Genomic DNA, 13,807 nt, shown 5'->3' with positions numbered 1-13,807 from the left:
ATGGTAAAGATATATTATAGAACTGACTGGTCATTGGTCTACCAGACCACCCAAATCAGCTTTCTTCATTCCCTGTTTATTCAGTTTCTCCCCCTTACAGCTTCTCTGTAGCATATCTGTAAATAAGCATACCTTTGCCATCTTCCAAGTCATGCTCACACAGCTTGAAGAAGTTCAACGTAAAATCCTGCTTCCTAACACTTGTTTCTCTCCACAAATCCAGAAGATTAGCCCACAGAGTGGGCCAGAAGCGCAGATCTACTGAAATGGATAATCAGAGTAATCAGAGCCTCACACTTGCAGCAGAGACAGAGTCAATCTTGTCTGCCCATCAAGGTCTTCAATAGGGTTAAAGACAGCTGTACAGCCAATCCAGAGTTACGGGTAAGCAGAGCCAGAGGCTTTTCCTTTAAGAAAGGGATCCCCAAATGTAAGCAATGAGTCTTTCTGTTACCTTATTTATGCATAACCGTGCAGTGCATGGCTGCTTTTTTTTTTTAAGCTTTTACCAAATGCACCTCAAAACAACCACAAGCAAAGGATCAAGGACTGCTCTTAAACAAGTATTAAAATAAAAAGGACAGTATACCTTTTACCATACCACAACAATATGAGCTCTTATATTTACCATAAAACAGAAACAAGGTTGTATATGCCATTTGACCAGCTGACGAGTTCACCAATCCCAGTATTGTGTGTTAGCTCTAAAGAACTGAAAAAATAGTGGCATTGTAGCACAGCCAGTCAAAGCAAAGGGAAAGCAAATCAAAGCACCAAATGGAGCAGAGGTAGAAATCCATACATTCCAGCTCTGCATTCAAAGTTACCTTCCTGCTTAGAGAAAGATTTTCCCTTTCATTCCCTTCTGAAGCGTTCAATATAGCATAGTGCCAAAGGCAAGATTTCATATTCACTAGAAGAAAAATTCCAATGTTCTAAGGGAAGTCTCATTCAGCTTGTCCCAATACGTTTCTCTGCATCCTACTGCTTGCCTGTGGCCTTAAAGAATAAGGGCTTTTTATTACACAGGTGATCTGGTGGCAGAAAAGTATAAACTATTAATGTAAAACACCTTGCTGCTGTTTGCTGAAGACTTCCATGTTCCAGTTTTGGGGAAGATAAAGTATTTCATTGGAAGAAGAAGAATTTTAAGATCTAATTAAGTTCCTTATTCAAAAGCATTTAAGTTATTATACTTTGTGCTGTAGGTACTTAATAGAGCTATTAACCAAGAAAAGAAACTATTATTATTTTTTAAATGCAGCCTGTTCTTTCAGAAATAAGTGAAAGAAAGATGCTGCCATCATTTACAAGTACAATGCCAAGCACAAGAATCTTAAGTAACTCTTGATCACAGAGTACTGAACTGCTTCAAAAATCAAGTTACTACAGCCAGGATGATTTGAATTAGAACTGTTACTGGAGTAAAAAGGTGACCAGTTCTTCAATTAGTTCTTCAAGGATAAAAATTGTCACAATGAAGTTTGTCCAAGATGAAAGGTCTCAAATATATCTGGGGGTGCCAAGGCCATCCCAGCAAGAAACTCTTTGTTGCTCTGTGGCCAGAACACTGCAGAAGTGTTGTGGTTCCCTGCCATGCCCCGAAGAGCAGCAGTTCTTGCACACCACAGAGCATTTCATACAGTCCCAGGGAAACTGTCAGAGACACTTTGCAAAGGCCACAGATGGTGCCACTTGAAGAACAAATTTATTGCAAATCAGAAAATGGTCACAGAAATCAGGTATCTGAGCTACTGCTTGAACTGTCGCTAATCCTTCAAATGGAAAGACACTATAAATGGATGCACTGGAAGTTTCTTGGAATTCTCTATAACTTGAGAATCAACACTTCATATGAGCCAGAATAAGAGTACTTGGTAAATAACCATAACAGCAACACAGCACATTCCAGCAGAAAGACACCCAGAACTCAGCTCTTATTGACCACTGTTTTTTTTCCAAGTACCACAAAAATACATTTCAGAATGATGAGAAAGAACAAAAGAAACATTCATGTTTGCTCAGTTCCTCAGTAGAAGGTACCTACTCAGTCCTCCAGAATGCATCTCTCAAAATGCATCTTCATTACCTATTGCAATTTTTTAATTTTTCTGTTATTCAACATTATGAAACAAAAGGACCACTTGAAATGAGAACAGGAAAATGCACCTAACAAATTAAGATACTTCATTTATCCATTGAAAATGTACCACATTGCATGATAGGAACTACCTTGGCACACTGTTATTTCACTTCCACTTAATTTTTGCCATACTCTTCAGAGTCTCTTCCTTTACTTTGTTGTTTCCCCACAGTCACAGATTATTTAAATATCTGTCTTGGAAGAGGTGGTCTTTTCCTTTGAAAACTGGAAACATTAGTTTGCATCCTAGGCAATAGTGATCTCAAGTTTATAAAGAAGGTGGGGGCAGGGAAAGAAACTTAACCTTTCATAAGTGTTCCCATTGGTTTTTAAAAATCTGGCAGCTGCCCAAAGGAAAAGATTGTCCCAATAATAGAGGCTGTGCTGCTGAAAAATGTCATTTCTAAAACTGTTGATCATTAGCGAAATACCATAGATCAGGATCTTTTTAACCAGAAGCACTAGAATAACTTGAGAGGGTGACTAAAGCCAGTGAACAGTATTCCCCATAATTACTGAAAAATGAAACTAATTTCTTTTCACCCTGAACAGCTTTCACCTCTTGCCAGAGGCATTAATGTAGAATAGGGATGTTAATAATGAGGATAGTAGGAACGAGAAGTGTTTTAAGATTTAAAGGCTGACTTTTTAATGGTGTTCATGTTGTAGCGTGGCATGCCATATAATTAATGCAACTCCTTTTTACCAATTCAAAAATGTGTACTTCTCTTCACATAACTGCAGTTCTGACACTATTTAGAGCAACTCTTGGTCCTTTCGAATCCTCTCCCATCTCAGATTATTAACTGGTTTAGGTGACACCACAACAATGCAACTTACTTTCATTTTGTAAAGTCTTTTATTTTCAAATATAATATAGCTAGAACTGTAAGATGGTTTATGCTCTCAGCACCCCACCTGATAAATAAGAACACTGACAAAATATTCAGTAGAAATGGGCACAGCAAATCTTTCTCCAAGCACTGCCTACATTTCTTGTGCTGCTCCCACAATTGCAATCACCCTCATTCCAACTTTAGGAAAACTAGCTGGGGTATGAGCAACAAAACTGAAGCAGAACAAGGCACTATCCCAGAACGACAATTTGTGGAACATTCTTGGGCTGCTCACACTGAAAGCCAGGCAGCTTCATGCTCAGAGGTACCTGTGTCCTGCAGTAGCTGCATGAAAGTTATCAAGGAATTCCCATCCCTCTCACACCTTTCCTACAGTTTGCATACATTCAGAGATGCACAAAGACTGTCAGTTTTGCTGTTACTCTGTTGAAATTCAATTGATTTGAATCACAGCAAGCCTAACGCCCTCCCAGGTTTTCTTGGAGGGGAAAACAGCAACAACAACAACAACAACTAAAAAAAAAAAAAAAAAAAAAAAAAAAAAAAACACCAAAACACTAGCACATACCCCACCTGAAAGACCCAATTTTCAAAATTCTCCATTTTTCCTTAATTATTTTAAAACCAAATTTGAGCAAATTTTTTTGGTTTTTTTGTTTGTTTGTTTGTTTGTTTGTTTTTGTTTAGGGTGAGCAGGAAAAGCATACTAACATCTTCTTCACAGCTATATTCCACAGGCAAATTTAGATTAATGACCAGCCAGGCTGTCTTCACCCTTTGACCCTCACTTATCCTTTACTCCAGTTCCCAGAAAGTTCAGGTGAGCCTACATAGTAATTGAAGATTTTAATCTTTTGTGGCTTTTAATCAAAGAACTAATACTGTTGCATGGCTTTAAAATTCACACATCTATGACTATATTATTTCAAAAGAAAAAAGTATTCTTTGTTAATTATTACAGTCTTGCCACTATCTGCTGCCCTGATCTCACATATTCATTGTAGACTTCAGTCTCGAAGTGTTTTTAAAACACAGGAATGTTTTCATGCATTGTTTAAATGTTGACCTGTCTATAGAAATAGCCTGAATTTGACTTCATGACATCTGATGATAAGAGAGAAAAAAACCCAAAAAAATAAACCCACCACATTCTTGTAATGTTGTAAAACACCAGCACCAAATCCCTAAACATCTAGTACAGAGCGAGGCCAACAGGGCAAGGTTTCCATAAGTCACCTAGAAGCTTCCCCTTTGCATGGACTTTTTCTCAGTCTCTTAAATAAAAGGAACCTACAAATGTCTATTCTGTATCTTCTGTAAGTGATAACATTTCCATGAATAGCACAAATTGATGGGGAAGGTGCCTTCTCTAATTAGTCACTGTGAAAGCAGAGAGTCCAAACTGGAATTCATGATCAGCTTAAATAATAATCAGTCTAATGACTAGGTTGGCAACAGACACAAGCTTGAAGGAACAAGATGAGTTGCTGCAGGGTTATCATGGGGGAAGCTGTTGCTTATGAGCCAGGAGCTGTTGAAAAATCTCCTCTGAGAGTTTGAAGAGACTTGCAGTGGAAGACCACAGAGATCCAGCACCAACTGAAAGAGTTATAAATAATTTTGTACCAATGCACTTTCCATACACAAGCAGCCAGAGGATGCAGCATCCCCAAAGAGACCAGACAAATTTACAAAGTTCACCCCCATAGAAGAGGAGACTGAAAACATTTTTAATGTACTGCAGCAGCATGAAAGACAAGGACTGTAGAATTAAAACCTACATTATGAAGATGTCACCTTTAAGATTTATACAAATATTAAATTGTGAAGGCTACAAACAGAGCAAAATGAATGAGTGATTACTTTCAAATAGATAAACAAGCAGAGGTTTTACATGGGGTAAAACCAGTTGGTTTCTGCTTCATGATGATCCATGGCTATAAAGACACATACAGGGCTGTATTCACAACCCTGACAATGCCTGACTCTGACAAGGACCGTGGCATGGAGAAGCCCTCCCCACCTTTGCTCCAAAACACATTTGCTCTTTGCCCGTGGCTTCTTGTAAAAGACACTGAAGTTTTCTTTGCCATTTCTGGCAGTAGGTTTTACTGTATACACATATTAAAATTTCCAGTTAACAAAAGATGGCTCAGCTAAGAATCAGTGATGTTTATCTTCAAAAGGCTCCTGATGCAGTAGGGACTGGATTCTGTACACTTAAGGAACACTGAAAAGGCTGTGGAAGCACTGCTGATCTTTGCATACATATACACCCAGTGTAGAGGGAGCCTGGGGACAGTGTTCAGCAATGGTCTTCTGCATCACTCACTCTAAATGAACAAGGGATGAGGGAGAAAAAAAAAGAGGCAGCAGCAGCTCATTTATTTCATTTGTATGGTATGCCTTTTTCAATCCTTCTCTGGCTTTGCCTCTACATTAGCTAACCTGACCAGAGCCTCTCAAAAACACAGGCTTAAGTCCTGCTCCGTTCCATCTTACCATACACCATACACACTACATTGAAAAGCTCAGGCCTTCTTGTGCTGAAGTCAAACTTCATCTAGCTATTCTTCTCTGACAACTCCAAATCACAAAAAGTAGTGATGATATATTTAGGATGTTGTCCAAAAATACCAGAAATGTCTGCTTCTTTTATATTGCTGTACCTCATGTTATGGTTTGAGCAAGCCCACACCAAGCCACCGCAGAATCACTTAGCATTCTCCAGCCATGAAACCAGTCCTACTGCAAAAGAACAGGGGGAACCTTCTCTCTGCATGGCATAACAAATGAAAACAACAGAAACCTTGTTATTTCCACCTCAGAACAGAAGTGAGATGAAGAGTGCAGAGCTTCAGGAAAGGTAATTTAAAAACTAGTCCTCTCCCAGTCCTAGGCCAGAAGTAGGATCTGAGCAGAGGGTGGTAGATGAGGGGTGGGGGCACAAAAGTTCTCTTTAGAGAGCTGTCACGTTTAGATGACTGCTAGGAATTCTCAACAGACATGGCAGAGCCCAGGCAACCATTTTGGAAAGATCCTTTACTAAGAACACTAAAATACCACAATTTCCAAATAATTGCAAGCCCTGTGTATTTTTCTGAATTCACTTGTACGACTAGCTCACAACTGAGCAAAGCCCAGCAGCTCCCAGAGCCCATCAGTTCCTTGGGTAGATGGCGCTTAAGGGCAGGTAGCACAGCACAGCTGGAGCTCAGCGAGGGGCTGGAGGAGACATTTATTCCTCCTGACACTGTAACTTACTGTGTCGGTCACAATGTTATCTGGGTCACCGCTGCAAGTTTGTGCGGCATCAACAGCAGCCCTGCTGGAGGCTTCCCTTCGGAACTTCCAGCGAGGCAGTGTTAGCATCCAGCCCTGATCACCACAAAACTTAGATTACAACATCTAATCCAGACGAAACTTCAGTTCCAGAAGAGAGAGGGGAATTATGAGCGAACAGTAGCATCATTAAGCTGCATTCTGGCTGTCACACATCCAGCATGCAGGTTGTGCTGCAGCCGGCAGCCCATCTTTGAGAGTAAACTTACTGCATGTACTTGTTTGTTTTCCCTGCCCTCAATTGGCCTCATAACCCGGTTGAGGAGCAGCAGAAGGGCCGTGCATTTCGGCCTTCCTGCAGCCGCACGCAGGTTGTGCGGGTGCCGCTCCTCGGCATGCGCAGGGCCGGCAGCCGGAGGGCTGCGGTGCTGCTGTGCGGTTTCCATGGCAGTGCCGAGCCCCCGGGCTGAAGCCCTGCTGTCTGTCTGCTCCCGCCCGCTTGCGGAGACAGCGAACGTGCTTGCTGGGGCTGCACGGCTACTGCTGCTCCTTCCTTCGGAGCCTCGCGACACACCACTGCCATTGTCTTTGCCTTTCCCCATGTTCCTGTGGGAATCCAGGGCATCCCTCTGGCTGCCCTGGAAGGTCTGGGACCCTGGCAGGGGGTCAGGAGCCCCCCTGTACGGAGCCCCGAGAGACACTGTCCCTGATCTCTATCCATGGAAAAGAGTTTTCAATCTTACAGGATGAATTACAAGCTCTGAGTGTTTGATATAAGTAGTAATTAGTGTGGCACGGGTGCAAAAGTAGAATTTTAGGATTCTAGATAAGGGGTTCAAAGGGGGCAAGATGGAGGAAACTGGGCGTGCCTTGTCCTTTTTCTTCTTCTTCTTCATGCCCTCCATGTTTCACTGTGGTGTTGGCATTTTTCTGTTGGTTTAGGCTGGGGACACACTGATCAACATGGGTGCTGGATATTGGCACGTTATTGTAAATATAGCACACATAGTTTCTAGTCTAGAACGTTTGTAACATCCCACTGAGGGGCAGAGCCCCGCACGCTGTCCTGCGAGACAGACCTGCTGCAGGTCAGAGAGAAAATATTTTAGGTAAGAAGAAATAAACAACCTTGAAAACCAGCCCAGACAAATTACAACTCCTTCTTTGGCAGCGGGGCTGAAAGACAGAGACTTTCTACAATCTCGGGAGCATTTAAATATCACAGATCCCGACACGTTCCCACTGTTGATAATTAGGCTGGCACTCTATGGAACACTCGTGCTCACCCAGTTAAGCAGGCGCACAGCAGAAGGTGGACTGTCTCCTCAGAAGCCAGGCATGACACTAGAAAAACCTCATCTCGCATGTTTTTTTCCATCATTTTTCTATTCTTTCCCCATAGGAAATATGAGGAATTAGGTGTACTCAGAATAGAAAACCCAAACGATCAGATCTGGAACTTATGCTTCAGATGTTAGCAGTTTTATTTCTTTTAATTTAATTAAATTAATTACATTTTGGGAGTTGCTTCAATCAAAAAAGAAAAAAAAAAAAGCTATTTACAAAACCCCATATGTATGACTTAGAGAAAAGTCTCAGAGTTGCTAATCAGGTGATTGCAAACATACCTGTAAAAACAAGCAAGAGCCATCGAAAATTCACCTGATGACCTTCACCCTCCCTGCTTCCCCCAGGAGGAAAAAATTTTAACGAGTGAAAAACATTCTTTCTAGTACAAAATGCCCAACACTTGGGAAAGGAAATAAATAGGTATTTGCAAAAGTGACCTCCTGCCCTGCTCCGTAAGATGACATTAAAACAGGAGTAAAGGCTCAGTGTCCAAATCTAGTTGTGATTAGCACAGGATTCAGAGACAGAGAGAAGGAATTTAGTTACAAGGAAAATTGGCTGCTCTTTCATCTGAGCCTTTCTTCTGTTCTTCTGTTCTATCTGAAAAATATTTTACCTCAGAAGGGGAAGGAAAAAAAAAAAACAAATTTTGTGTCATTCCCTTTTCTTTCCTATGACAAGCTGTCACTTCTAGATATGGAAACCATATCACCATGTTGCTGGAGAGAATAAGTGGGGCATGATTTCTCCTTTCCTTTGATATGAACAAAGATTAAAGTAATAAAAAACTAAGAAGATGAGAGTGAAGGAAAAGCAGAATTTTTTCAGCAGAGCTGATGTTATTTTAGTATGACATTCTATGAAGCAACAGTGGCATCCAGTGGTAAATTTCCATAAGCAAGTTTCATATCCTACTTCCACTAAGTTTTGACTTACATCAGATTTTGGGTTGGTTTTTTTTTTTGGTTGTTTTGGGGTTTTTTGTTTGTTTTTTTTTTTTTGTTTTGTTTTGTTTTTGTTTTTGTGGGGTTTTTTTTGTTTTGTTTTGTTTTTTTTTTTTGTTTTTGTTTTGTTTTTTGTTTTTTGTTTTTTTTTTTTTGTTTTTTGTTTTTTGTTTTCCCCCAGCAGGTTCTCAAGGAACCTTCCCCCTCCTCCTCCTACTTACACCACCAAAACAGCCACCATGCACCCAGTTCTCAATACCAGTAATAGAGACCAAGCTATCAATTTTCTCAAAGGCTGTGCATCATATCTGCATAGTCAGAAATTCCAGTCATTACTCAGAAGCTGCAACATTGATACAAACACTTTTTAAAATCATTCTCAGAAAAATAAAGGGCATTTTTCTCCTGGTGCCCACAAGAGTGCAGCAAATACAATTCTGTACCACCCCTTCCTCAGTCCCCCTTCCCATTTTGTTTTTCTGCAAGGCAATATGATCATTCTTTTCTCATTTAGTGACATTAAGATTATTTTCACTTTATGATATCTCCTAAGTAGATGCCCTGGGCAAAAATGAAGGGCTTATAATTATAAGAATATACTACAGAAGAAAGTCCATTTGGTGAATTTATTATGATATTTTCAGGCTGAAATCACATTTGCAGTTAAGAAAGCACCTTGTGCTAGCACAAGCTCAGTATCATTGTCAGTTTTAATTTGATAAGAAGAACTGTCTCCTCACCAGCACAGAGCTGAGAAGTAAAACTTGTCAGTCTGGCTCTCAGGTCAATCAAAATTTCTGGTCTGATTTTTTTTTATTTTTAGTATATGTCTAGAGATCTTCTTTTAAAAGAATCTATCTCAACATCACTGATAATTATGTTTTTCACTTACATTTCCAATAGACTTAAACTTCTCCCTTTTAATAGGACAAATTCTCCATCTCCAGACCCCAAATTAATCTTCAGAAAGCTTATACAATGAGGTTCTCTGAAGGAAAGCATTAGGTTTGTTTCCCTCCCAACGTGCTAAAACATAAAACTTCTCATGAAGAAACTGAAGCTGGGCCTGCATCCAGTCTTCATATGACAATAGAGTAAGAGAGTCAACTGGCTGTTAATTGATGTGGTTTCACAAGTATGAGAGTGCCTACTCAACCTATCCCAAGAAACAAAGACAGGAAAGGATAATTACTGCCACCGTGCTGAGGAGAAGGGGGTAGATTAGGAAGAAACTGTTCGACACTGAACTAACTGCACTAAAGTGATTCAGCAAACTCTCTGCCACAGGCCTCCTATGCAAATCCATTTGCATTATCCCAACCCCTGCCACCAGAAGCAGAGCAGAGCAATTCACTCTTTGGAGTATACAATGTATTTTATTCATCATGGTACCAAAATACCCGAGTTCATGAATATCACCCATTTGTGACTCTGACGGTGAGGTGACCTGAGAAACAGGTTACTCACACTGCTGCTGTTAAATGCCTGATTCTGGCCTTGGCTGACCAAGAAGCCTGAGATGGGTCTACCCCACTGCAGTCTAGCATTGAAATGCTGCATTTGTGGGTTTAGGTACTTGTTAACTTGTTTCACTCCTTGAACTGGCCAGTTCCCAAACCGCATTATTTTTCTGGGAGCAGGCAAAAACTTGCAGAAGGAGTCTGCCCCCAAAGCAGGAAAAGGATTCAGAACGCTTATATTGTTCTAGCAAGTGAGATGCTAACATTAAAAATAGAAGAAAAATGCATGAAGAACAAAAGAAGCTCAAGATTTATGGCCTTCTGATGAAGGGGGAAATCCCACATGATTGGAGCAGGCAGTTATGCACAGGAGATGAGCCTGAACTACAAAGCAGAACCACGACTGAACTTGTGCTATGCTTGGGACAAAGCAATCTTTCAGTAGCAAAGTTGTAACACAGAAAAATCTCAAGACTGACATGGAATGATCACTATCCTACGGAATAGTGAAGAATCAGGTATTTTAAAGCAGAGGTGAAAGATTAAGATGAATTTTCTTTTTTTTCTCCTGGCCCTTTGAGCTGAGCTAGGAAGTTCCTGAATATCCTTATTACACAGAGCTCCCAATGAATTGCAGAGTCTTTTTCCATAACATATTTTGGAAATAAACACAGTAAAGCAAGATCTCTGCAGCTCTGAGCCCACCCAGATTTTATGCAAGTTCTAACTCTAGCAATGTGACACCAAGCAAAAGATAGCTCCAGTTCCCCTCCCCTTCTCCTGTAGCGTTCCTCCCTCGCTCTCCTCCCTCCTGCAATACGAGGCTATTCCCACACTGCAGAGGAGCCTGCCACCAGCTCTAAGGGAGCAGAACAGCAGAACCCAAACAGAGGCTCCAGTGCTGGGCTCCACTTACACCTCCAAGCCAGGGTCAGACCAGAATCTCCCAGAACAGCAGCACCTAATGGGCCTGATAATATGGGACTTGCACCTGGAAGCAGTATGACAGAAGACTCAATAAAGAACTCAGGCATCAGAAAGCTGCTAGGATCATCATAGTTACTTAGATGACATTTTTCTGAAAAAAATATTGGATACCCAAAAGTAGCTAAACCTGTACCATATTAATTTATTTTCAGTGTAGATTAAGAATTTGGGGGAGAACTTAACAAAATAAGCTTTCTTTGGTAGCTTAAAAGAGATCACTATTAATTAAGAACAAAATCATGTTACCGTGTATTCTGGTTTGGACAATATGAACTATGAGATCACAAAATATGTCACTCATCTGAATTTCATCTCCAGCAGTGGTTTCAAACATCATATAATGCATTTTTGTGCCAAATAATCCCATTTATCACTAATGGATCTCTTGCTCCTGATACCATCTTTCCACCAGATGTCACACTTCCCCTTTACCTGGTAACTCCAACCCTCTCAATATAACCCTGTACACAGATGCATTTGTTCTTTTGCTGACCATTTCCACACTCCTTCCTTAATTAAATATTGGTCCTTCTATTGGTTTTTGCAGTAGCAACACTGCATTAAACACCAAAACATATAACTTGTGCAGCTAAGTTCAAGACCTCACCTATGTACTGGCACTTATGCTGTCAGAAACAGTAAAAAAATCTGCACTGTTCTGTTATGCTCCAAACCCCACAGATTTGTGTACATCAACAGGTTATTTTAAATCACAAAGATTCCATTCCTAATGCCCATTTTTAATCAGTACCATTCTTCAGGGTCTCATTTTTCAGGCCTTTCAACACTCTAGGTTAACCAGAGGAAAAAAATCCATTCACATTGACCAAACGCATAAAACAGGAGCATTATTTTCAAACCTAAATGCCTAAGTCCCAACACTAAATAAGTCTTTTATGACACAGTTTAACACATGAAAAAATGGGAGGTTCAAATCAGTAATATTTTAAGCATAAGAGCAAAGTTTGGTCCAGCCCTGCCACCTTCTGAGATGGTTTGTTTTACTTTACTGTTTCTAACTGCTGTGTCAGAAGTAACCCACCCATTAGCATTCGCTGTCTTTAGAGTCTGCAGCCATCCTCCTGTTTTGATAAATGCAGTGTTAGTGTATTATTCTAGAAAATAACCTATGGAAAGCTACAATTTTGAAGATAGCATTACCTCAGCTTCAGAGTATGCTATCACATGCAATGCAGTGGTTTCGTTTATAGATTTATACAATTCCTTTCCTGTCCTTTGACAATGACCTATTTTTAGACACACATCACACTGAGTTGGTATGTCACTTGATAGAATACCATCCTGAAGATTCAAGTCTGTCATAAATAAATATGTAAGACAAACTGGTACATACAAGTTGCCTCTGAGACCTGCTTTCAAGTCCATTCCAGAATGCAGTGAATGAAAATCATTTCAAATGAATGTCTGCTGGTCTCTGCCATGTTTCTTCTCTGAGAATTGCACATCACAACATAGTCGAGCATTTCCAAACAGACAGCTCTAAGAAGGGACAGAGGAAGACAGAAAGGAAACCTTCCACTAACCAGGTGCAGCCCCTTCCCAGCTCTTCCCCTTGCTGCCTCTTAGTGGGGAAGGTCTCTATTGAGACTCAGCTGATACATCTATTCTGCAGAGAGAAAAATTACTTAATTAGAAAAACAAATAAACAATAGCAAGACAACTTGCAATAAGTATTATTCTGAGGAGACAGCAGTTGGGTTTTGGGGGTTTTGTTGTTGATATTTTTGTTGGTTTTTAACTCCACCTATGAAATATTGCCTAGCAACGATGGGAGAACCCTTCTAACAAAATGAATCATGCAGGTATTGGCTGTTTATTCCCATGAAGGGCTGTGTTTCCACCCTGTCAAATGACATCAAGGCCATGTTGCCAGAGGCATTGGGAGTTTTGACCTCTAAAAGGCAATTTTCTCACTGTCTGCTCAGAATTGTAACATTTTTCATATTGAAGGCTTTTATATCATATCTTGTAGGTTTCATATCTATAAATAACATACTAAAATTCTCCAACATAACAAAGCACAGCTATTATGTTTACCTATTAACACCGTAAACATTAAATATCACAAAGTTAACACTCTGTTAGCATAACTATCAGGCATCAAAAAAAAAAAAAAAAAAACTAACCAAAAGAAAGAAAGAAAAAAAGAAAAAAAAAAAAAAAAAAAAAGGGAAGCAAACCACATTAAATTGCATGACCAAGTTAAATGGAAATGAACAGAGGCCAGAACTTGGTTTCATAAAAGTTCTGAATTTCAGAAAGAAAGTATCTACTAGATCACCAGATAACCATGCAAGATTAACTTTGAGTTTCCTTGCCAAGTAAGTCCTCCTTTAATTTCTTAATGGAGCCATTAAAAAGAAGAGTTTTAAGCTACAGGCTGGATTAATAGCATGTAAACAGAAAAGCTAAGACCTATTATTTGCATAGAATGCAGAAGTACAAATCTCACCAATAAATGGGCATGTACACTGTGTGTGTGTCACTTCCCAAATTAATTCTTCTTAAAGGCTTCCTATAATTTAATTGCAGCAGCTCTACTAAAAGCAGAGTGAGCCACTGAGCTTTGGTCCTAAAATTACTGTTTTCTTGGTTGCTCTGCAAAGGATGAAATGCAGCTTGTGACAGCTGAATTTATCCAACAAACATAATTAACTACAGCCTTGTACACCAATATTATGTTTTCCAAGGAAGGAGACAATGAGAAGTCCCACAACACTACAAGCCTGTTCTGCTAACTGCACTGTTCAATACCATTAGGGG

The 13,807-nt window shown here is 40.0% G+C and overlaps 1 long non-coding RNA gene across 3 annotated transcripts in view; it reads right to left on the bottom strand.

Moving 5' to 3' along the window:
• LOC128793462 (uncharacterized) overlaps nucleotides 1-13,807 on the bottom strand; it is a 41,785-nt gene that overhangs the window by 25,285 nt on the left and 2,693 nt on the right. The window contains exons 3-4 of one of the 3 annotated variants that reach the window (XR_008432812.1): nucleotides 12,568-12,650; nucleotides 133-261 (exon numbers count right to left, since the gene is read on the bottom strand). This is a non-coding gene — a long non-coding RNA (uncharacterized LOC128793462). Of the gene's footprint in view, nucleotides 1-132; nucleotides 262-12,377; nucleotides 12,651-13,807 lie in introns of all 3 variants that reach the window. The other 2 variants (XR_008432811.1, XR_008432813.1) reach the window with 2 other exon arrangements.

The sequence above is a fragment of the Vidua chalybeata genome, chromosome 11 (genome assembly GCF_026979565.1).
Source record: "Vidua chalybeata isolate OUT-0048 chromosome 11, bVidCha1 merged haplotype, whole genome shotgun sequence".
Classification (NCBI taxonomy): domain Eukaryota; kingdom Metazoa; phylum Chordata; class Aves; order Passeriformes; family Viduidae; genus Vidua; species Vidua chalybeata.
Note: the sequence above shows the minus strand (reverse complement) of the source record. Positions and strands in the feature narration are given on the sequence as shown.